The 24680-nt window shown below is 36.9% G+C and overlaps 1 long non-coding RNA gene across 3 annotated transcripts in view; it reads right to left on the bottom strand.

Annotated features, from left to right (window-relative positions):
* The window catches only part of LOC147370015 (uncharacterized), a 57490-nt gene that overhangs the window by 12651 nt on the left and 20159 nt on the right, over positions 1 to 24680 (bottom strand). The window contains exon 2 of one of the 3 annotated variants that reach the window (XR_015168306.1): positions 10815 to 10912. The exons of the other annotated variants lie outside the window; for them this stretch is intronic. This is a non-coding gene — a long non-coding RNA (uncharacterized LOC147370015). The remainder of the gene's footprint in view (positions 1 to 10814; positions 10913 to 24680) is intronic. 3 annotated transcript variants of the gene reach the window in all.

Here is a 24680-nt window from a genome sequence, read left to right as displayed (position 1 = left end):
CCATCAAGCCATGAAAAGACATGGAGGGAACTTAACTGCATTTTACTAAAGAAAAAGAGTCAATCTGAAAAGGCTATATACAATCTGATTTTAACTATATGACATTCTAGAAAAGGGAAAGCTGTGAAGACAGTAAAAAGATCAGTGGTTGCCATGGGTTGTGGATAGATACAGGAGGATGACTAGGTGGAACAGAGAAAAATTTTAAGGTGGTGAAAATACTTTCATGATACTATAATGATGGATACATGTCTTTACACACCTGTCCAAACCAATAGAATGTATAACACTGAGTGAACCGTAATGTAAATGATGTACTTGGGGTGGTGATTTTGTGTCAATATAGATTAATCAGTTCCACCAAATATACCACTTAGGGAGGAGATGTTGATAATGGGTGAGGCTATGCATGTCCAGGGACAGGGAATGTATAAGAAACAGCTGTACCTTCCTCTCAATTTTGCTATGAACTTAAAACTGCTCCAAAAAAGTTGTCTTAATAAAAAATACAGAAAACTCAACATTCAAGTCTGGTTCGAGATGGCGGAGCAGAAGGATGTGTGCTCATCTCCTCCTGTGAGAGCACCAAAATTGTAACTAGCCATTGAATAACCATTGACTGGAGGATGCTGGAACCCACCTAAAAAAGACACCCCACATCCAAAGACAAAGAAGAAGCTGCAGCGAGATGGTAGGATTTTATCATAATCATGATAAAATCAAACCCCATAACTGGAAGGTGGGTGACCCACAGACTGGAGAACAATAATACCAAAGAAGTTCTCACAATATTGTGAAGGTTCCGAAGCCTACATCAGACTTCCCAGCCTGGGGAATCTGTCAAAGGAACTGAGAATCCCCAAGAATCTGGCCTTGAGAGCTAGCAGATCTTAATTATAGGCCTTCAGAGGACTGAGGGAAACAGACTGCAGTCTTGGAGGGCATAAACAAAACTTTGCATACATCAAGACCCAGAGGAGAGCAATGCTGACCCCACAGGATACTGAACCAAAACTACCTCCTAGTGTTAGAGAAGCTCCCGTGGATGTGTGGATTGACAGGGGCTCACCACAGGGACCAGGGCACTGGAAAGTCCTCACTGACATAGCCCCCAGGGCTGGGTTGCCTCAGGCAAAACAACTACTGGGGAGGGGGGTGGGAGTGCAATCCCACCCATAAGCAGATAATTGGATTAAATCTTTACTGAGGAAGGCTCTGCCCACCAGAGCAAGACTCAGTTTCTCCCATTGCCAGTCCCTCCCATCAAGAAGCTTACATAAGCCTCTTAAGAAGAAGCACAGCAGCTAAATCAAAAACCAAATTACTGGAAGTTAATCAAGATAATATGAGTCAGATCAAACCATATCTGATGATAACCCAGAGATGCAGGTGACACCACCCTTATGACAGAAAGTGAAGAGGAACTAAAAAGCCTCTTGATGAAAGTGAAAGAGGAGAGTGAAAAAGTTGGCTTAAAGCTCAACATTCAGAAAACAAAGATCATGGCATCTGGTCCCATCACTTCACGAGAAATAGATGGGGAAACAGTGGAAACAGTGGCTGACTTCATTTTGGGGGGCTCCAAAATCACTGCAGATGGTGATTGCAGCCATGAAATTAAAAGACACTTACTCTTTGGAAGGAAAGTTATGACTAACCTAGATAGCATATTCAAAAGCAGAGACATTACTTTGTCAACAAAGGTCCATCTAGTCAAGGCTATGGTTTTTCCAGTGGTCATGTATGGATGTGAGAGTTGGACTGTGAAGAAAACTGAGGGCCAAAGAATTGATGCTTTTGAACTGTGGTGTTGGAGAAGACTCTTGAGAGTCCCTTGGACTGCAAGGAGATCCAACCAGTCCATTCTGAAGGAGATCAGCCCTGGGATTTCTTTGGAAGGAATGATGCTAAAGCTGAAACTCCAGTACTTTGGCCACCTCATGTGAAGAGTTGACTCATTGGAAAAGACTCTGATGCTGGGAGGGATTGGGGGCAAGAGGAGAAGGGGACGACAGAGGATGAGATGGCTGGATGGCATCACTGACTCGATGGACGTGAGTCTGAGTGAACTCCGGGAGTTGGTGATGGACGGGGAGGCCTGACATGCTGCGATTCATGGGGTCACAAAGAGTCGGACACGACTGAGCGACTGATCTGATCTGATCTGATAGTAAAATGTTACCGTACATTATGTTACTAACATTACAACATTCCTTAAATCTTTAGCTTCTAACTATTTTAATTATTCCTAAGCCCTAAATTCAGCAAACTCCTTTACCATATACATTTCCCTCACAAATAGGTTTCAGATAGCAATCCCTTCCATGGCCTCAAGCTGCAGCCTAAGTGCTTATCCTGGAACACTCTTTTGAGCGAATGTCAATGATTAACTTTATGAATTATTCTCTGAGCACAGCTGCAGAAGGCTTTGTGCCTTCTCATGCTCCCCTCAAGAACAATAAGCACCTTAATATTCTTTTCAGTAAACTCAGCCAAGGAGAAGGAAAAAAAACAAGTCAGAATCACAAGGCCTAACTCCTTTATCCTGGGTCCACGCCTGCGGGACAAGGAGAGGGAATTGGGGCCATGCCTCCATTTTGTCAGTAATGCCTAACACGGCTCCCGAAGTAAATGGATTAAATGCACCAACCAAAAGACTTAGTTGGCTGAATGAACACATGGGCATGTATCCACTTCCACTTATCACAATCACCCTGCTTGAACACCCCCCCAATTGTATGTGATTATTTTACATTGTTAAGTTTATCATGTTCCCATTATGGCTTGCAATTATAATTATCTTTTATTTTTTGTCTGCTATTGATTGTGAAAACTGATAAACATCTCTTACTACTATGTGTGTATATATATATATACTACTTATATATATATATAAGCCAAAAGAACAAGATTTGAGCCAACAAGATCTCAGTTGAATACTGATTTTTGGCTTTCCTTTGATGCAACCTGGGCCTGTTTCCTCACATTTAAAATAGGGATAATTCTATCTATTTTAACAAATCATAAGGAAATGGCAACCCACTCCAGTACTCTTGCCTGGAGAATCCCATGGATGGAGGAGCCTGATAGGTTACAGTCTATGGGATCGCAAAGAGTTGGACATGACTGAGCAACTTCACTCGCTCACTCAATAAGGATTTAAGGATGTAATGATTACAAAGCATTTATCACAGAAAATAACACATAAACATTCAGATATTTTGGAAGTATTAGTAGAAGCAGACATCATATTTTAGAGAGTGGGTGTAAGTTGCTAGAAAACAGGAAGACAAGTAAGACTGCATCTTTTTTTAGTATAGAAAAATAAGAAAATAAGGTTAGAGATCAGCAATTTTAGTCAAAATTACCTTTACTAAAATGAAGTATTCCAAATGTTTTCATTAATAAAATTTTATTTTTCAAATCACTTTTATCAGAATTTTTAAACTATCCTCTTTACAAGGATATGATATCACAGTAAATTTCACCTTACAATGACTCAGAAAAGTCAAGGTAGGTTTTGACATTTTGAAGGTATGGAGATATGAAAGTAAACATTAACTGTACAATAATGAAATTCTGTAGATATTTCCAAAGTAGTTCATATTAAGTATATTTAACTTCAGTGATATCACCAAAAAATAATAAACTGAAAAAAAGAACTGAACTATAGACTGGAAATAAAATGTCCAAGAGAGTCTAAGATATCATATGAGAAAAGAACTATAAAAAGAATTGTGATAAAAAGAGACAGACAAACAGATCAATAGATAATATAACTTAGCTTTATAGAAAAAGTGGTGCTGGTTTGGGGACCAAAGGTGTCTATTTTGAATCTTATTTCTATCACTTATTGGGTAACTTTGAGACAACTACTTCAGGTCTCCAAAATGTGGCTTCCTCATTTGGAAAATGAAAATATATATGCTTTACAGTATTTCTATTAACAATAAATGTGTTCAAATATATCTGCCCATTGTAGGGATTCAGTAAACTATAACTGAAATCATTATCATTTTTAAATACAATGTTATCTTTCAAAAGTAGTATGAATAAATCATTCCTGTAATTCTGGGTATATGTAACCTCACAATATACCACATGAGGAGCAATTTCATTCTGATAGTCTGAATGTGCAGAACATGCAATGAAATTTTTAGATGGACTTTGTTAATTCTGTTTGCTTTCTGTTTCACTTATTCATGCTCTTGTCTTTCTTATTTTCTTTTACATCCTTAGGGTTTAATTTCTTTTTATTTCTCTAGCTTTTAAAAGTAAAAATTTAGACCACTGTTTTTAAATGTTTTTATTTGAATACAAGTTTTAAAGTTATTTATTTCTCTCTATAAACTATTTTAGCGGCATTGTACAAATTTTGATATTTGTCTCTTTATTATCATTTAGTTTGATATACTACAAATTTGCCTGGTGATTTCTTTTTTGACTCAGGCATTGATTAGGAATAAGTATTTTGTTTAACTGACAAATAATTGAGGTTTTTCCATTTTATTTTTATCTCTAAGTTAATTAGTTAGTCAGAGAATATACTCCACATGATTTCAGTCTTTTGAAATACACTGATACTTACTTTATGGCCCAATATATAGCCTTATTGTTGAATATTCAATACGTATGTAAAAAGAATATTTATTCTGTAGTTGTTGAGTATAATGCTATATAAATGAGACTTAAGGTAGTTAATTGTTGTTGTTATTTGTTGCTTACTAGCTAAGTCATGTTTGACTCTCTCCCACCCTATGGACTGTAGCCTGCCATGTTCCTCTGTCCACGGGATTTCTCAGGCAAAAAACTGGAGTGGGTTGCACTTTCTTTCCCCAGGGAAGATAGTCCATAGTGTTGCTCAAATCCTTCATATCTTATTTGACTTTTTAACCTATTTGTTCAATTAATTACTGAGAGAAAGGTATTAAAATCTTCAACTATTTTTTGCATTTCTCCCTTTAGTTTTTTTTTTTTTTTTTTTGGACATAGTATTTTGAAACTCTGTTATTAAGTAGACATGTAGAGTTGTCTTCCTGTTATTTAATCCTTTTATTATACAGTCCTCTTTATCTATTTGTCCCTTAAATTATTTCAAGAATTTTAAAACAAATTAATTATCATGTGTCTCCCTTTACCTCTGGTAGACCTCCTGGCTGAAATATACTTTGTCAATTTTAATACAACCACACTAGCCTGCTCTTCTTTACTCTTTGCATACCATATTTTTTCCATTCTTTTACTTCTGATATGTTTGAATCTTTGTGTGTCAAGGCACTGAAAAGACAGCATACAGTTGCTTGTTTATATAGTCTTATAATCTCTGATTTTAATTGGAGTGTCAAGCCCATTTACATTTGACATAATTATTAACACATATTTTCCTATTTGTTTTCCACTATCACCTGTGTTTTCTGTTCCTCCTTTGATATTTTTTTTAGGCTAAAGAAAAATTATTTTAGTTTTCCATTTTAGCTTTACAATTGGGTTTTTAGCTATGTTTCATAATACTCCATCAGTGGTTGCTTTCAGAATCACAAAATACATCCCAAACTTAACAAATTTCCTTGGAATTAAGAATATTTTATCACTTCAAGTAAAATGTAAAACCCCTACAACAGAATAATTCCATTTAATCACCTTCATTTTTGAATCATTATGTAAATCCATATATTTCATTCCACTATAATTCCCATATTATTAATGTCATATTGTTTCTTCTTTAAAAAAATTGACTTTTAAGAAAAAAACTTTTACATCTAAAGTCTTTTGTATTTAACTATATAGTTACCATTTCTGGTTCTTCTCATTTTTTTCTGTACATTAAAGTTTCTACCTAGTATCATTTATCTTAAAAAACTTCCCTGAGCGTTTTTAAAAACCGTATCACCAGATCTGTTTATGATGAATTCTCTCAGCTTACATTCATCAAAAATGTTACTATTTTACCATTCTTTTTGGAGGATATTTTCAATACATAAAGTATTCTAAGACAACAATTCTTATTTTCCTCTCAGCACTTTGAAGATGGTATTATATTTGTTCTTGCCTCCATTGTTCCCAATGAGAAGTCAGATGCTATTTTTTTGTGATCCTTCATGTGATTAATCTGTCTTTTCTTAATTATAGTTCAAAAAGATACATGCACCCAAATGTTCACAGCAGCATTATTTACAACAGCCAAGACATAGAAGCAATCTAAATGCCCATCAACAAAAGAATGGAATACTACTCATCCATTAAAAACGATATAATGCTACTTGCAATAACGTGCATGGAACTAGAGATCAACAGACTAAGTGAAACATTTGGACAAAGGAAGACAGATCTTAGATGATATAGCTTACATGTGGAATCTAAAGTATGATACAAATTAATTTATTTATGAAACAGAAACTGACTCACGGACACAGAAAATAAACTCATGGATATCAAAGGACGAAAGGGATAGGGAGGAATAAATTAGGAGTTACAGATCATCAGATATACAATGCTGCTGCTGCTGCTGCTAAGTCGCTTCAGTCATGTCTGACTTTGTGCGACCCCATAGACGGCAGCCCACCAGGCCCTGCCGTCCCTGGGATTCTCCAGGCAAGAACACTGGAATGGGTTGCCATTTCCTCCTCCAATGCTGAAAGTGAAAAGTGAAAGTGAAGTCACTACTATATGTAAAATAGATAAATAATTGCCAACATCCGTTGGATCATAGAAAACACAAGGGGATTCCAGAAAGATATCTATTTCTGCTTCATTGACTATGCTAAACATTTTGACTGTGTGGATCACGACAAACTGTGGAAAATTCTTCAAGAGATGGGAATACCAGACCACCTACCTGCCTCCTAATAAATCTGTATGCAGGTCAAGAAACAAGTTAGAACCAGACATGGAACAATGGACTGGTTCCAAATCACGAAAGGAGTACATCAAGGTTGTATTTTGTCACCCTGCTTATTTAACGTATATGCAGAGTACATCATGCAAAATGCTGAGACTGATGAAGCCCAAGTTGGAATCAAGATTGCTGGGAGAAACATCAATAACCTCAGATATGCAGATGCCACCACCCTATGGCAAAAAGTGAAGAGGAACTAAAGAGCCTCTTGATGAAGGTGAAAGAGAAGAGTGAAAACCTGGCTTAAAACTCAACATTCAAAGGACTTAGATCATGACATCTGATCCCATCATTTCATGGCAAATAGATGGGGAAAAAATGGAAATACTGAAAGAATTTATTTTCTTGGGCTCCAAAATCACTGCAGATGGTGACTGCAGCCATGAAATTAAAAGACACTTGCTCCTTGTTAGAAAAGCTATGACAAATCTAGACAGCATATTAAAAAGCAGAGACACCACTTTGCTGACAAAGGTCCATATAGTCAAAGCTATGGTTTTTCCAGTAGTCATGTATGGATCTGAGAGTTGGACTATAAAGAAAGCTGAGCTCCAAAGAATTGATGCTTTTTGAACTGTGGTGTTGTAGAAGACTCTTGAGAGTCCCTTGGACTGCAAGGAGCTCAAACCAGTCAATCCTAAAGGAAGTCAGTCCTGAATATTCATTGGAAGGACTGATGCTGAAGCTGAAGCTCCCATAATTTGGCTACCTGATGCAAAGAGCTGACTCATTGGAAAAGACCCTGATGCTGGGAAAGATTGAAGGCAGGAGGAGAAGGAGATGACAGAGGATGAGATGGTTGGATGGCATCATCAACTCAATGGACATGGGTTTGAGCAAGCTCCAGGAGATGATGAAGAGCAGAAAAACCTGGTGTGATGCAGTCCATGGGGTCACAAAGAGTCAGACACAACTGAACAACATCATGTAGCATAGGGATATCCAATATCTTGTAATAAATCATAATGGAAGAGTATATGTGTGTATGTGTGCGTGTGAGAGAGAATCACTTTGGTGTATATCAGAAACCAACACATTTTAAATCAACTACACTTCAATAAAATAAAATGTATGTGTCTTTTCTTCTGGGTGATAAGATTTTTCTCATAAATCATCACACTATACAGCTTAAATTTACACAATGTAATATGTCAATTATATCTAAATAAATTGGGGGAAGAAAATATTTTTCTCTCTCTCTCTTTTTTTTTTTTTTTTGGCTTTCAGCAGTTTTTTATAATATGTTAGGTGTGATCTTATTTGCTTGATCCTATTTATATAGTTTCAAACCTGTGGCTGTAATCTCAGTTAGAAGATTAAAAAATAAATGGTTTAAATCTTCAGAGATTATGATCTTTAGTAGCCAGTCATTTAGTGCTAACTAAAACTATAACTAAAACTCCTAGCTGAAATAAAAGAGAGAACTGACCGTAGTTCAGTTCACACGTGTTCACAAGAACACGTGAATTCAATTGCATATCATCCATATACTTTCAGAGTTAAGCTAAGATTGCTTTAAAAAAAAAGAGAGAGTGAGAGAGAGTCAGGTAATATAAATAAGCTGTATACTTCGACTTTTGCAATTAGCATCTTTCCACAACCAAGTAGGGAAAAACATCCCAGATGAAATATGTGTTTTAGAATTTACTTTCAAGAAAAAACTTCAGTCTCTCTTGGATAATTGCTATATTCCCGCTTTCTCATAGGCAGCCTGAATGTTCACCCTCAGAGCTAGGTCTTATGTGTAACATTCCTGCCTTGGTAACAATTTTATTGTCATTTTAAACAAATATAAATATTATGTTTTTGTTAAGTCCTTCCTAGGCAGAGGATTAATAATCTAGTGCAGAATATAAAACATGCACACACATAAAAGAGAGAGAAAAGCACAATACAAGAGAGAAGAAAGACAGTTTCATTCATCACAATATATGGTACTCTTAAGACTGTGCATCTCAGCCAGGAGTTTTGCTCCCCAGAGAACGTCTGACAATGTTTGGAGACATTTTTTATTACCACAGCTGGGAGGATGCTACAGGCATCTAGCAGGGAAGAGACCAGTGATGCTGCTAAATATTCTACAACGCACAAGACAGAGCATCCCCACAACAAAGAATTACTCATCTGGAAACATCGATAATGCTACTGTTGATAAGCTTTGTTTTAAGCTATTTCCATTATATATTTTCAAGCCATTTTATTTTCACAACTATAGGCATAAATAGAATATCACCAATCAGTGTATAAACTGATAGCCAAAGAAATTAAGAAATAGATTAGCGATCTCCACTTGAGAAGCTATGTCCATAATTAAAATAATCAAAAGATGTAAGAACTACTGCTTGTTGTTTGAATACAGGATCTATAGCTTTGTTTTTTGTTATTGTTTTGTTTTGGGTTTTCTGTTTTTTCTGTCTTTAACAGCTTAGTAAGCGTCTTCATTTATCGTGTTGGATGATATTACTAGACTGAATTGAATAGCTTCGCTCCAAAACACAATACTTAATTTATTAAAGAGAAAAATTTAAAGATATAAATCATAGCTAAAATAGCTGATTTTCAGATTTACACATTTATATTCCTGTGCTTGATCTGAACAAGGTAGTATGCAATAGTCTGACATAGGTACAGGACTTAAGTAAATTTCTTTTACTGCTAACTAATTTGTAAAGGCACGGATACCTTTGGTTAACAACTGAGTCATATTTTCTGCTTTCTCAAAATGAAATTTAAATAATCTAGGGAAATTTGGGATTGTTTACATTGTTTCTGGCTATTATTCCCTTAAAAAGACTGTATTGACTCTTCTAACCTCTTTAATTGAAACATTCTTACAATGACAGTCAGGTTTTGAGCATTCCAGTGAGTTCAAGTGTAAGTGGCTAACCAAAGAATACATTTGTTCATGGTACGTTTGGTCCTCTGGATAAACACACCTTATGAAAAATGTGTTTAATTTCATGTATTACTGCCAGAAGACGTGGCTAACTTCCCCCTTATATAGCTGCAGTGGAAACCAGGTCCTGCTGAGAAATCATTGTTAGAGACAGAATGTGCTACTTCAAAATATGGCTTGAAAACACCACAGATTTTTCAATCAAGTCCTTAGAACAACATTTTATGTAAATTGTTTAGCACCTTTTCTCCCCAAATGGTAAATGGAGTAACATTCTAATCACAGGGTGGTAATAAGTCACAAGTTGAACTTAATAACATGTTCTTAATGTTTGTCATGGAACCACCAAAAGACATCTGACTAATTAGGAGTCTCAAATTTGAGAAGTCCACAGACTGACTGGATAAATAATAAAGGTTTAATTAATGCCACACTCTTCAGACATTAGGTTAAAGAGAGTTGGCAGCTAGAATATGTTGACATCCTGATAGGCTTCAAGTCTGAAAAGGTACTAATTTTTAAAGTTAACTAAACTTTTCAAAATTTCTCTCTTTTAATGTAAAGTTAAATTGCACACCTAAATTGTTGAATGTCAACTTTGAGGCTAATCATACTATGTTCAATGTTCCCAGAAAAATTAGACTGTCTTTCAAAACTGTACATGTAGCTCCAGTGAATTTGCTTCAAATTTTGCATTGAGGCATTTAAAAGAAGAACAAGTTTAGGTTGCTTGACAATTCTACTGCAATGCTTCAGAAAGGTCATATAATACCTGCCAGAAGAATTTGATTAAAATGTAATAGATTTACATATGGTTCCTTTTTAGTTTGGGGTATGTGTGGAGAGGAACAGGTACACACATATATGTGTGTGACTGTTGGTAGGATTTTATTCTTACTGAATGAAACAAAATACATAGGCTACTTAATCATCAGAATATAGCATCCATTCCATCACCACTACCTAAAATGGTCTATATATTTCCTAAAACGCTATACCTTTTAATGGTAATTAATCATTTACCTGGAGAAGAGCATGGCAACCCACTCCAGTCTTCTTGCCTGGAGAATCCTCACGGAGAGAGGAGATGGGTGGGTGACAGTCCATGGGGTCACAAACAGCTGGACATGACAGCAACCAAGCAATCATTTACCATCTTATATCAACTACATATGTCTCTGTTTTTTGTTTTTGCTTTGTTTTTTGCTGTTCTCATTTCTTTCTTTTTTTTTTTTTTTCTGGAGAGACTGGTCCTTTATTTCAAAAAGACACATCAATTTTCAGGATCAAAACAGATATACTACTGGTTTTTCTTCCTCTCAATTGGTCCCCAAAGAGATCACACCAAAGGAGAGAACATTTTAAGCCAACTAAGCTGCCAGATGTACACCTAACAGACCTCACCGAAACCTCACCAAAAATGGAGCTTTGGGTAGGGAAAGAAATTTTAAAAGATTAGCACCCTGCCGGCCCACAGACTGTAGAGAGCTCTCACGGCCAGATGGGGTGACCAGTGTACCCCAACCCCAAAGAAGCAAAGTCTCAAAATAACATAAAATTTAAAAAGAGTTTTGTCCATAAGCTATCCAAGATTTCTCCAGCACTACCTGGTGACAAAGCACAATGATATGGCACATTTAGAGAGACCATTCAGGTCCAAAACACAGGATGAGATGAGTTTCATTCAGCTAAATCAGTGGCAAAACAATTTTCTGTTCTTTTCTTTCAAGGAGGCAGGAGAGCAAATTAGTGATCACCTCAACATAAGGGGCACATAGTCCATTCGGTGAGTAGTTGGGAATGGGATAGAAATGGGACAAGAATTTGGTCTCAGAGGTGTCACCATCTTGTTTGGTCACTCCTGATGAAAAAAATAAAGTTGTCCAAAGACACTATAAAGCTGCTAACTCTTCCTGGAATCACCTTTCTGCTTTGGCAGGTACTTTTTACAGAGCAATGAGGTTTCCCATAACGGAGCCTTTCTCTGGATTGTTTGGTTCTCAATAAGGCAGGCCCATATTTTTTCCATCCTCTATGGAGAAGGCAACATACATTAAGCTGACAAGTTATCTTCTAAAAGTAAGAAAGGGATTAGACTGCTGCTTCAGAACTGTGGAATCATTTGGATTGTTTCACAAATGGTTGCTACATCCAGATGTCTGAATTGCTACCGAAATCTAACACAGTATTTTATTAATAATTTAATTCAGTATGTCTCTTCCTGTCATATTGTATGTTCTTTGAAGTTAAGTGATATAATCTTTGAATTACCACCACATAGGCATTCAATACATACATGATGACTGGTTCAATAAATATAGAGAATTGGCTTTCAACCAGATATTTTTTAAAAGATGCCCACAACTCAAAAATAAAATATTTTCATGCCTTTTTTCACTTTCAAACAACTATTACATATCTCCCTGTGATGACCTGTAAGCCTGTAGCATGTCTAAGCTCTCACTGATGGCTCTCTGCTACATGTCTGATTTATTCCACTTTTGAATCATGTGAGTTTGCACCATCAGATCACTCAGGGTAATTGCCCCATCAAAAAGATGATGCTATTCATTGGTTGTGAATAACAATTTTAGCATTTCCAATGATCTTTAGTAATGTAAGATTAATTTGTTACTTGGATATAAGGCTTTTTCAATATAAAAATATTTTATCAGAAATGGTCTTTGTTTGGATTTCTATTATTCATTATTATTACGTATTATTCATGGTATCCTCCTGCTGCTTACTCTATAGCAGGTATTGTTCTGATAGATATTAGCTAAGATATATCAGCTTGTTTAACCTTGATCATAATCCTATGGGATAATATTACAGATGAGATAAGGGAGGTATAGAGAGGTAGTACAGTCAGGTAACAAAGTTAGAAAGGGGTCAAAGATAGTTTGGGTTTTATGTAAGTCTCACAGAGTGGATATACCTTCCCTTGGGTATAAATTATACATATTACACTAAGGAAAGGAGATATGTAATACCTGCAAAATATCCATGAGAATTGTCTCCCTATCCCAAAAGTATGTATATTTACTGGTTAATATATCTATTTGAAAAAGTCTGCCAATTCATTGAGCTGTGAAAGGAAATCACAAAAGTTAAACATTTCTGCTGCAAGAGAGAAGAGGGTTCTAGTCACCCCTTCCCTTTCTCTAGTCACCTACTTGTGCCTTCAACACTTAAAAGCAATATATTTCCCAGAAACCTTTACCAAGTTTTCTCTATGGGTAGTAGATAAACTTTGCTAGATCTGCTTCTTACAATAAAGTGGGTAGTAGACAAATTCAGAGAAGGCAGTGGCACCCCACTCCAGTACTCTTGCCTGGAAAATCCATGGATGGAGGAGCCTGGTGGGCTGCAGTCCATGGGGTCGCTAAGAGTCAGACACAAATGAGCGACTTCACTTTCACTTTTCACTTTCATGCATTGGAGAAGGAAATGGCAACCCACTCCAGTGTTCTTAATCCCAGGGACAGCGAAGCCTGGTGGGCTGCTGTCTGTGGGGTCACACAGAGTCAGACATGACTGAGGTGACTTAGCAGCAGCAGTTAGACAAATTGGGAGGAAATCCCAGGTGGCGCTAGTGGTAAAGAACCTGCCTGCCAAAGCAGGATACATGAGAGACATGGGTTTGATCTCTACTCAGGAAGATCCCCTGGAGGAGGAAATGGCAACCCACTCTGGTATTCTTGCCTTGAGAATCCCATGGACAGAGGAGCCTGGCAGGCACAGTCCATGGGGTCACAAAGAGTCAGACATGACTGAAGCGACTTAGCATATAGCTATAGTAGACAACCCTTCCTAGATCTGTTTCTTAAAGTAAAGTTCTGCAATATTGGGCAATGTTGTGCTATACATAATATGTGCCAAGTACTGTTTTAAGTTCTTTACACACCAGCTACTCATTGGGTGGTGGTTAGCAGTTTACTATCAAATACAGAAACTGAGAACAAACATTCAGAAACTGCTATGGTAAACTGTGACAGTAATGTTTTTCTGTTTAATCTGTTTTATAAAATTGAGACCAGTGTTTTGTGTCTTTACTTCAGTTTTCTAGTAATCCATTGTATTATTTTTTACAAAATTATCAGTAACATTGGAATATTTTTTTTAAAAAAGAGAACAAGATATATCACCACAGATAGGATGGAAGGCATGCTTTTCTGTATATTGACTCATTTAATTTTTACAGTGACTCTATGAAGTGCTATTATTATTAGTTGCATGTGGAAATGTAGATAGGAAGGCACATAGAGGTTAAGTAAAGTCACACAGCAGGTTGACAGAGCAGAAATTCAATCTCAAGGAGTCTAGCTAGTATCAAGACACGCTTTTAAGCACTATGGTAAACTCTAAGACTATCTTCGGTGGGTATCTGAAAAGTAGAGCAAAAAAAAAAAAAAAAATTGACTTAGGGTCTTAAGTAGAGAACAAAGGTGTCAGGATGATCCCTTTACTTCCTGATGTCCAGCCACCCCCATTCCATTGCCAGTGCAAATCAATGCTGAGGACAGAGTAGAGCGTGATCCTTGACATCATCCCTGCTCCATCACTGAAGCTCCTAAGAAGCTTCCACTCACTGGTTTCTTCCCATTGCCAAGGCTCTTCAGGACTTGTCAGTCTCCCTCTGGTTGGAGTATTTGGAGTCTGAGTTTATAAAACTCATCAAGTTACAAGCCACTCATTACAGATAAAATCTTGTGATAACTTAAGTCACTGGCAATCATGGAGCAAACATTTATGTACTGAATGTCCAACTCTGTGCAATGACCTAAATTTTTTATATGCATCAGTCAGTTCAGTCGCTCAGTCGTGTCTGACTCCTGCGACCCCGTGAATCACAGCACGGCAGTACTCCCTGTCCATCACCAACTCCCACAGTTCACTCAAACTCATGTCCATCGAGTCGGTAATGCCATCCAGCCATCTCATCCTCTCTTGTCCCCTTCTCCTCCTGCCCCCAATCCCTCCCAGCATCAGAGTCTTTTCCAATGAGTCAACTGTTCGCGTGAGGTGGCCAAAGAATTTGAAGTTTCAGCCTCAGCATCAATCCTTCCAATGAACACCCAGGACTGATCTCCTTTAGGATGGACTGGTTGAATCTCCATGCAGTCCAAGGACTCTCAAGAGTCTTCTCCAGCACCACAGTTCAAAAGCATCAATTTTCAGCGCTCAGCTTTCTTCACAGTCCAACTCTCACATCCATACATGACCACTGGAAAAACCATATCCTTGACTAGACGGACCTTTGTTGGCAAAGTGATATCTCTGCTTTTCAATATGCTATCTAGGTTGGTCATAACTTTCCTTCCAAGGAGTAAGCATATACCATACCAAATTTTTACTAGCCAACATTTTAATTCATTTGATTTGGATTTTTTAAACTCTTTAACTGACATATTTACCTACTGGTTTATAATTTGCATCAATTTATTCTCAATCAATAGAAAAGAGATTGAGCCTCTCTGGAATGCCCTCCATTTGTCCTCTGCTTTTGCTGTTCCTTCTATGGATATGATCATCCTCCTCCTTGTCAGCCAACAAAGTGAAGTGAGCAGAGCATGGCATTTGAAGCCAAAGTTGCAATCTGACTCTTCCACCTATCCATCCATCCAACAGATACCGAGCTGCTGTTAATGACAAGGTCTTCCCACCAAAGCCGGACATATAAGAGACCCAGTTTCAATCCCTGGGTAAGAAAGACCCCACTGTTCAAACTGCTAAAGATGCCACTGTAATTGAGATGACAAGCTTCCTGTTCTTATGGAGATTACATGTAAAGACTCAAGCATTAAACAAATACACTAATAAGAGAGTAGGAATAAGTGCTATGAAGAAATGAAAACAAGAGTAGTGAGATAAACAGTGATTGACAGAGAAGAGTATTTCCAATTGTATACCAGGACAGAATTCTCTATAGAGGAAACAACTGAACTGAGACCTGAACATCAGATAAACGCTGCAGTAAGTCAATAGTTAGCAACTAGGGGAAAGAGGTTCACAAGGGACGGAAGTTTTTACCATATCAAAAAAAAAAAAAAAAGGGAAATGGGTTTAAAAAAAGAAGGGTAGATCTTGCTTAAAATAAGTAGAAATTCAAATATGAGCATAGTTCAGGGATGCTCAATCCAGTGCCTCGGAGATCTCAACTCAGCCTTCTGTGTGTCAGCCTCAATCCTGAGATGCTGGCAAGAGAGATGTCAAAGTTCCAGGTTTCACACAGATAGCCAACAAACATACTTCCTCTTCATTTTGTTCTATTTTAAGAGCAATAAAATATTTCCCAGAAACCTTTACCAAGCTTTCCCTGTGTGTCACTGGCCTGAATGTGGTCATCTGCTCATTCTCCACTCAATTCCTGTTACTGAGGAAATGGTTTTGTATTGATTGGCGTGGGCATTGATCCCTCAGTCAATATCTAACAAAGGGTTGGGAACACCATGATTGGCTTTGACTACTAGAATTATACCTCAAGCAGCCATCCGTCCTAGAAACCATGTGTCTGCAATGTAACCAGGGAGATGGGACACCCAAACAAAAGCTGGGATGCTGTCAGGGAAAAGCTGATACTGAATAAAAGCTACACAGGTAGTCAACAATGTCCAGTACCAACAGTTCATGCAAAATTTTGTATCAGTTAAAGGAGAGAAAGGAGATTCTAAGTGGCTAAGGTGATACTAGGGAAGGGAAAGTGACATCAAGTGATGTCATGGGGTAGACAAAGGTGAACTCTTGTAAGTGTTCATAGGTCAAGAAGAGGAGTATAGATTTTATTTAAAGGGTGATTGAACACTGTCAAAATGTTTTAAACAGAGGAGTAGCGTGACGGGGCTGCAACGTGAGATAAATTGTGTTTGTGTTGGGAGCGGAGGATAATGCTGCATCACTGGGTCATTTGGGGGCAAATTTACTTCATCTATCTAAATTCCACTTACTGTGTTTAGAAGGGGAAGTAATTCAACTACTTGTTTCAAAGGGCTATTTTAAGTTGTAAATGAAAAATGTGTAAAAGGACTTTCAAGTTCTGTGTTAAACAAATGATAAAAAATGCACTAGCCCTCCTTGAGTCTCAACTCAAGGCAACTTCTCAGCCTTATCTGTCCAGACCAGCTCTATATTGACTACTCTTCTGTCTGAACTCTCATGTTTCATTCATATAAAAATAATTTTAGTCTTAAATTTTATAATTATAATAGTGAAGGGTAGTATATACATGTACCAATACGTGGCACATACCAATTATGTGGCACACATGTATCTTCAACCAGATTTTAGGTACAAGGCATATATCACACTTTCTTAAACAATGTCCAGCACAAAATAAGTACTTAATAAATATGAAATTTGTTTCTTTCTCTAGGGTCCAATTTCATGTTCATACTAGTATTGTTCCCATTCTCCTTTCCCTAAGAATCTACCCCAGGTCTAAACTAGTGGAGAAAAAAATAGGCATTTAATCAGTAATTAATGAAAGAATTGTGCATATACTTAAACAATATAAAATTTTAAATTTGTAATGCTAAAAGGAAAAAAAGCAAATGACAAATATACTCTAAATAAAAACAAAATTTTTTGTTGTATAATCAACTTGGGAGGATTGGTCGTTTTTCATTTTTAGTAGATTTCAATTTTACTAGAGTTTAACTTTACTAGGTACTGCGTTGTTTCTTCCCTGGAAGTTCCTATAGGAAAATCTGGAAACGAGCTAGCACATGCTCTATAGCAAGTTTTGAGCACGAGGAAGACAGAATAACCTACAGAAAAGAGTCAGAATTTCAGGTAATTATTCAGAAATGCCAATGAATTTCAAAAGTAAGAGGGCAGAGCAAGGATCATGTGCCAAGGAATGAATCATTCAAACACATACACTTCATCTACTGTACATGGTCAAGGAGTTTTAGCGTCTGACTTTCTCACACTCTCTGGCTGAGACATCAATAACCTAAACATCCCAAGTTAAACAGTTCAGACCCTGAATCATTTTAAGCCTTGGAAAGCAATAAACCTTAAGATAAAAGACAAATAAAATGGCAGAGTTTGCTGAAAAGCCATGTGCAGACCATGTTTATGCTTGATTTATTGAACAAAGGGTGAATGCTAAAAGCCCCTTTTGTTACTCTTCTTTGGAAATATTAATACAGAGTTAGTAAAATCATATACTGCACAGTGTTAAGAAATAAACATTATCAATTTTCCTGACACTGCAGAATGCAGTCGGAATTCAGTTTAGGACAGATTTCAGAAGAAAAGCTAACAATCACAAAAGAATAAAATGAGATCAAAAGTAATGCAAATATACTTTATTACCTTATAAGTGCAGGCAAGGCTGAAGGCCCATAATTATATAATATTTAAGCTTAACCTTATTTTCTGTGTTACCTTTGCAAGCCATCCATTATGAAAAATATTGAGGAGTACACATTTCAATACCACATATTTAAAGCAAGTGTTAGTCACTATATTTTGCTTAATTTGCATTTGTGATTTATACATTTTCCTGAATACATAGTTAAAGCAATATACGCTCAGTAGGAGAAGCAATATTACCCCTATATGCCTCACAAATCATCTACAAAAATGTTATATGTACCACCATTTACTTAGAGCAAATGGTTGTTTTTCTATAAACACATTATTTATGAGAACATCAGATGCAATCTGAATACTAATGTAGCCTTATATTTCACAGAATTACCCACATAGTTTAAGTGATTTTTCTCTCTCTACAATCACCACTACCCTCCACCCCCAATTAGTTCTGTCCCCACTTAGATCTCCATCATCCAAATAGCTATGTATGCCAGAAATATTAATAGCTGAAAAACAGCCACAGGGAAATAACTGAAATCACAAAAATATTCTAAGCCCTGAAAATGTTAGTATTTATTCAATCAGCGTATTACCACAAACAAGCAAATAAACAAACAGATCCATCACCATCCAAACAATTTTTAAAGGACCCAGAATAGATCAACATAAAATAAGCTGTTAAAACAGACCCATACAAAGTAGGCTGACAAAATGATGCAAAGCAAGTTCAAAATAATATAAACAGACTAAAGAAAAAACTCAAATCTAAAAGCAGGGTTCTAGATTACATTATCTCAGAAGAGCAAGAGACTCAGTTACTTTCATTTGCCAATATTTATATGCATATAAATTACCAAATAATCATGTTTTAGTTATATCATCATCCAAAGGTATACAAGCCCCTGTATGCTTAAAGCATGTTATCTGCCTTAGACTCATCTTCAAGAGGAATAGATACATAATACAAAGGCTGGCATTGACTGTCACAACTCAGTGGCTTGGTGCCAAAATTGTGACACTGCCAGCAACCTCCCCATATCCCAAATAACACAACAATGTATAAGTGGTTTGAGGAGAGCAAGACAGAATAAAAATTTGCATAAAATAAATGATATTATAAAGGCCAAATATTCATCTGTTTAATACACTATACTGAAGTGCATTAAAAATTTCCTAAGCCAATAAAAATGCAAATGCACTATAAAAATTCTGATGACTGGAAAGCCTCTTATTGTCTAACTGTTGTACATTCTTTTATATATAGTCACCTTTGTGTGTTTTCTTCTGTCAAAATTGTGATTCCCCAAAATGCTTATGCAATAACGTGCTAAAATGTACTTCATAAAGGCAGTAATTTTTCAGCGATTAATCAGACTTGAGGCCCTCAAGCAATTATTAACTAGGCTAAACTAACTACAAGAAATCACTATTTCTCATGGTTTGTATGTTTCCATGAAAGCTGCTATGAACTGTGTGCCCCTAAAATTTATATGTTGAAGATTTAACCCTCAATGTGATGGTATAGGGAGATCAGTCTTTGAGAGATAATTTGACAGTTACAAGAGTGGGGTCCTCATGAAGGGATTAGTGCCCTTGAGAAAGGAGACATGAAAGAGCCCGTTGTCTCTCTGTTTCCAACATCAGAAGATAGAATGAGAAGGCAGTCATACCAAGTGAGGAAGAGGGCCCTCACTAGAAGCCAACTATGCTGGCATGCTGACCTCGGATTTCTGGCCTTTAGAACTTTAAAGATTGGCTTTTATTGTTTAAGCTACGCAACCTGTGGTATATTTGTGACAGTGGCCCAAGAAGACTAATAAAAGATCCCTAAAAAAACAAAACTTTTAACTGGAGCCTATTATACAGAGTGAAGTAAGCCAGAAAGAAAAACACCAATACAGTATACTAACGCATATATATGGAATTTAGAAAGATGGTAACGACAACCCTGTATGCAAGACAGTAAAAGAGACACAGATGTATAGAACAGTCTTTTGGACTCTGTGGGAGAGGGAGGGGGGGATGATTTGGGAGAATGGCATTAAAACATGTATAATATCATATAAGAAATGAATCGCCAGTCCAGGTTCGATGCAGGATACAGGAAGCTTGGGGCTGGTGCACTTGGATGACCCAGAGGGATGGTATGGGGAGGGAGGTGGGAGGGGGGTTCAGGATGGGGAACAAATGTACACCCATGGAAGATGCATGTTGATGTATGGCAAAACCAATACAATATTGTAAAGTAAAAAATAATAATAATAAATAAAAGAACATAACTTTTGCAGAATATATAGGAGTATATCAAAATAATTACTGGCTTCCCCTTATGCTCATTTTCAACCATTCTTCTGACATAGTCATGATCTTTAAGACTAATATTAATATTATCTTTTACACATACATTTTATTCTGGCCTAGAGAATTCCATGGACTGTATCGTCCATGGGGTCGCAAAGAGTTGGACATGACTGAACAACTTTCATTTCACTTTAACTTTACTTTTATAAGATTTGACATGTGAGAAAAACTTTTGCATAATTACATTGCTTACAGACCACCATTTATAAATATTAATCATGTATCTTTTCCAATTACGTCTCCAGATATATACCCAAGAATGGAATTGCTGGATCATACAGTATCTCTATTTTTAGTTTTTCAAGGAAACTCCTTACTGTTCTCCACAGTGGCTGCACCAGTTCGGGAGGGTTCCCTTTTCTCCATAGTGGCTGTACAGTGTAGACAGGTTCCCTTTTCTCCACCCCTCTTCATCATTTACTGCTTAAAGGTTTTTTGATGATGGTTGCTCTAACCTGTGTGAGGTTATACCTCACTGTAGTTTTGATTTGCATTTCCCTAATAATTAGTGATATTGACCATCTTATCATGCGCTTTCTAACTGTCTGTATGTCTTCTTTGAAGAAATGTCTATTTAGATCTTCTGCTCATTTTTTAATGGATTGTTTTGTTTGATATTGAGCTATATAAACTGCTTGCATGTTCACTGCAGCACTATTTAAAATAGCCAGGACATAGAAGTAACCTAAATGTCCGTCAACAGAGGAATAGATAACGAAGATGTGGTACAATGGAATACAATGGAATATTACTCAGCCATAAAAAGGACAAAATAATGCCATTTGCAGCAACACAGATGAACCTAGAGATTGTCAAACTGAGTGAAGTACGTCAGAGACAAGTATCATATGATGTCACTTATATGTGAAATCTAAAACAAGGCTACAAATGAACTAGTCCACAAAACAGAAATAGAGTTACCGATGTAGAAAATAAACTTATAGTTACTGAGGGTAAGGGGGAAGACTGGGATTGATACAGACACACTACTATATATTCAGTTCAGTCGCTCAGTTGTGTCTGACTCTTTGCGACCCCATGAACTGCAGCACTCCAGGCCTCCCTGTCCATCACCAACTCCCGGAGTTCACTCAAACCCAGGTCCATTGAATTGGTGATGCCATCCAACCATCTCATTCTCTGTCATCCACTTCTCCTCCTGCCCTCAATCTTTCCCAGCATCAGGGTCTTTACAAATGAGTCAGCTCTTCGCATCAGGTGGCCAAAGTATTGTAGTTTCAGCTAGGAGGGTGTACCACCAATGAACACCCAGGACTGATCTCCTTTAGGATGGATTGGTTGGATCTCCTTGCAGTCCAAGGGACTCTCAAGTCTTCTCCAACACCACAGTTCAAAAGCATCAATTCTTCGGTGCTCCACTTTCTTTATAGACCAACTCTCACATCCATACATGACCACTGGAAAAACCATAGCCTTGACTAGAAAGACCTTTGTTGACAAAATAATGTCTCTGCTTTTTAATATGCTGTCTAGATTGGTCATAACTTTCATTCTAAGGAGTAAGCATCTTTTAATTTCATGACTGCAATCACCATCTCCAGTGATTTTGGAGCCCAGAAAAATATATTACAAAATTAAAAACTAGTAAGGACCTACCGCATAGCACAGGGAAGCCTCCTCAGTACTCTGCAATGGCCTATATGGAAAAGAATCTTGAAAAGTGGAGATAGACATACATATACATGCATATATGTCATGGGGAGTGTGTGATTTCCTTGGTTCTGTCTCACCACAGCAAAAATTAGAAGCAACGGACGGACCCTGTGTTACAGTTCATTTTCATTTGGCAAGTAAAGGAAAATACATCCTTGAGGTATGAGGGTGGCCGACCCAAAAGACACAAAGAGAAGAGAGCTCCCTGCTCAATTTTGGCTCCTCTTTGTATATGTTTTTCCTCCTCCCCCTGAGCCTGCCCTATGTAAACTGGGCTAGCCAGGAGGGCTGTGTGTTTTACCCAAGGTTCTCACTCCTGTCCTCAGACCATCCTTTGTTCTATTTTCGTGGGCTTTTCCCCTCTTTGCTTTTTAGCTACCACCATTCTGGACTCCTATTTCCTATTCTAACTACCTAACATGTATATACATATATATATATATATATATATATATAATAGATTCACTTTGCTGTACACTTGAAACTAACACAGCATTGTAAATCAGCTATACTGCAATAAAAAATTTTAAGTAAATAAAAATAGTAATCACATATCAAATAATTTATCTTTAACATTAAAGTTTATTTGAGCCAAAAAAATCTTTGTAAAATTTATGAGAGAAATCACCTTCAAAGTAAATTTTAAAGATCAAAGCAGAAATTTCAATGAGTTTATGCATAAGAATATGGACACTTTCAAAGTGCTTTTAAAGAAACCACCAGACCACTTACAATAACTAACCATCCTCGTTTGCCTAGATCCATCTAGCTTTTGACACTTAATATCCCCAATCCTACAAGCTCCTTCAGTTCAGGAACTGAAACAGGACAGGTACATCACTCCACCAGTACATTATTATGTCATTTTTACTGTTAGTCATGAAGTAGCTATGGCTTGGATTTCTGGAGAACCCGGAAAAAATAGACTTTCATATATATGTGTGTGTAGATTGTAATAAATCATTTTAATATAAATTTTAGAGCCTAATAACTAAAACAGACCTTAGAAATTACTTTCCTCAATACTTATGTTACTAGTAAGCAGATTACAGTTTAGAGAGATGGCAGTTTGTAAATCAGCCTTAATAAGAACCTCACTCTTAATCAGTCCTCTCGTTTTTTTGAGAGTATTTTTCATAATAGAAAGTAATCCTGAAGAATTTCTTGATAATAGGTGATAAAGAAATTAAAAAGTACTGATCTTTCATATAAAAATCCAATCCAATTAAATGTAGCACCTTATCAAGAATTTTCTTAAATTTAGATAAATCTTGCAATTAGTACGAGAAAATGCCCAACATCTGCTGCGAGAAACATGAAAAGGAGTGAAGGAAGAATTGTTCATTTGTATGTAAGACACATAAGACAGAGTAACAATAGTCAATTCTACATGGTACAGTTGTTATAAGAACAAAATGTTTAGTGGGATATCACCATACAAGCACAGAAAAATAAAAAGGAATATTAGCATGACAACTGTGGAGCATGGGGTGCTGACGTTGCAGGAGATGGGTGAAGGGAGAGGAAAAGTGTCCATTGATAAAAACTGGATGACAGGATATGATACAATTCCATTTATGAACAACAAAGTATATATATATATATGTGTGTGTGTGTGTGTGTACGTGTGGGTATGTGTGTTTATTCATAATAGTAATACATGTTTATATAAGGGTAGAGGGATGGCATGGGGCTTCCCAGGTGGCACTAGTGGTAAAGAACTCCCCTGCCAATGCAGGAGATACAAGAGACAGGGGGTGGTTCAGTCACTGGGTCATGAAGATCTGGAGGAGGGCATGGCAACCCACTCCAGTATTCTTGCCTGGAGAGCCCCATGGATAGAAGAGCCTGGCAGGCTACAGTCCATGTGGTCACAAAGACCTGGACATGACTGAAGCGACTTAGCACAGCACAGAGGGACTGCATATGACCTTTGTTTTCTTCTAGATAGTATTAAAAAAAAAAAAAGTAGATACTCTGCCTTATTGATTTCTATGCTTCAGAAAATTAAGAACTAGTCAATAGATTTTGATTTGTCTTAAATTACCTGAGGAAGAATATAAAGAAACCAAGTACAGATGTGATTTGCTTAAAATTTTCCTGCTTGAAAATTGGTCTATAAACTAGCATACCTAAAGCAGAATTAATGCAATGGTGTTTATAAACCCAATTCTGAACACAGCAAGATATAGAAAGATGTAAAATAACATTGTTTTCTTAATTTTCAAGTAAAATACATAAAATACATGGAAACAGAAATTAAAATAACAATACCTATATGATAGTTTTTAATTAAAAAGAAAATAATAATTATAACAAACACTTCAGTCCATACCCTTTAGTACATATATGTGTAATATATATGTGCTTGCTTAGTTGCTCACTTGTGTCCAACTCTTCACGACCCCATGGACTGCAGCCCTCCAGGCTCCTCTGTCCATGTGGATTCTCCAGGCAAGAATACTGGAGTGGGTTGCCATGCCCTCCTCCAGGGGATCTTCCAAACCCAGGGATTGAATCCAAATCTCCCAC

The sequence above is a fragment of the Bos grunniens genome, chromosome 7, assembly GCF_055505025.1.
Source record: "Bos grunniens cultivar Pamir isolate PY7600 chromosome 7, Bosgru_T2T1.0, whole genome shotgun sequence".
In the NCBI taxonomy this organism is placed as follows: Eukaryota; Metazoa; Chordata; class Mammalia; order Artiodactyla; family Bovidae; genus Bos; species Bos grunniens.
Note: the sequence above shows the minus strand (reverse complement) of the source record. Positions and strands in the feature narration are given on the sequence as shown.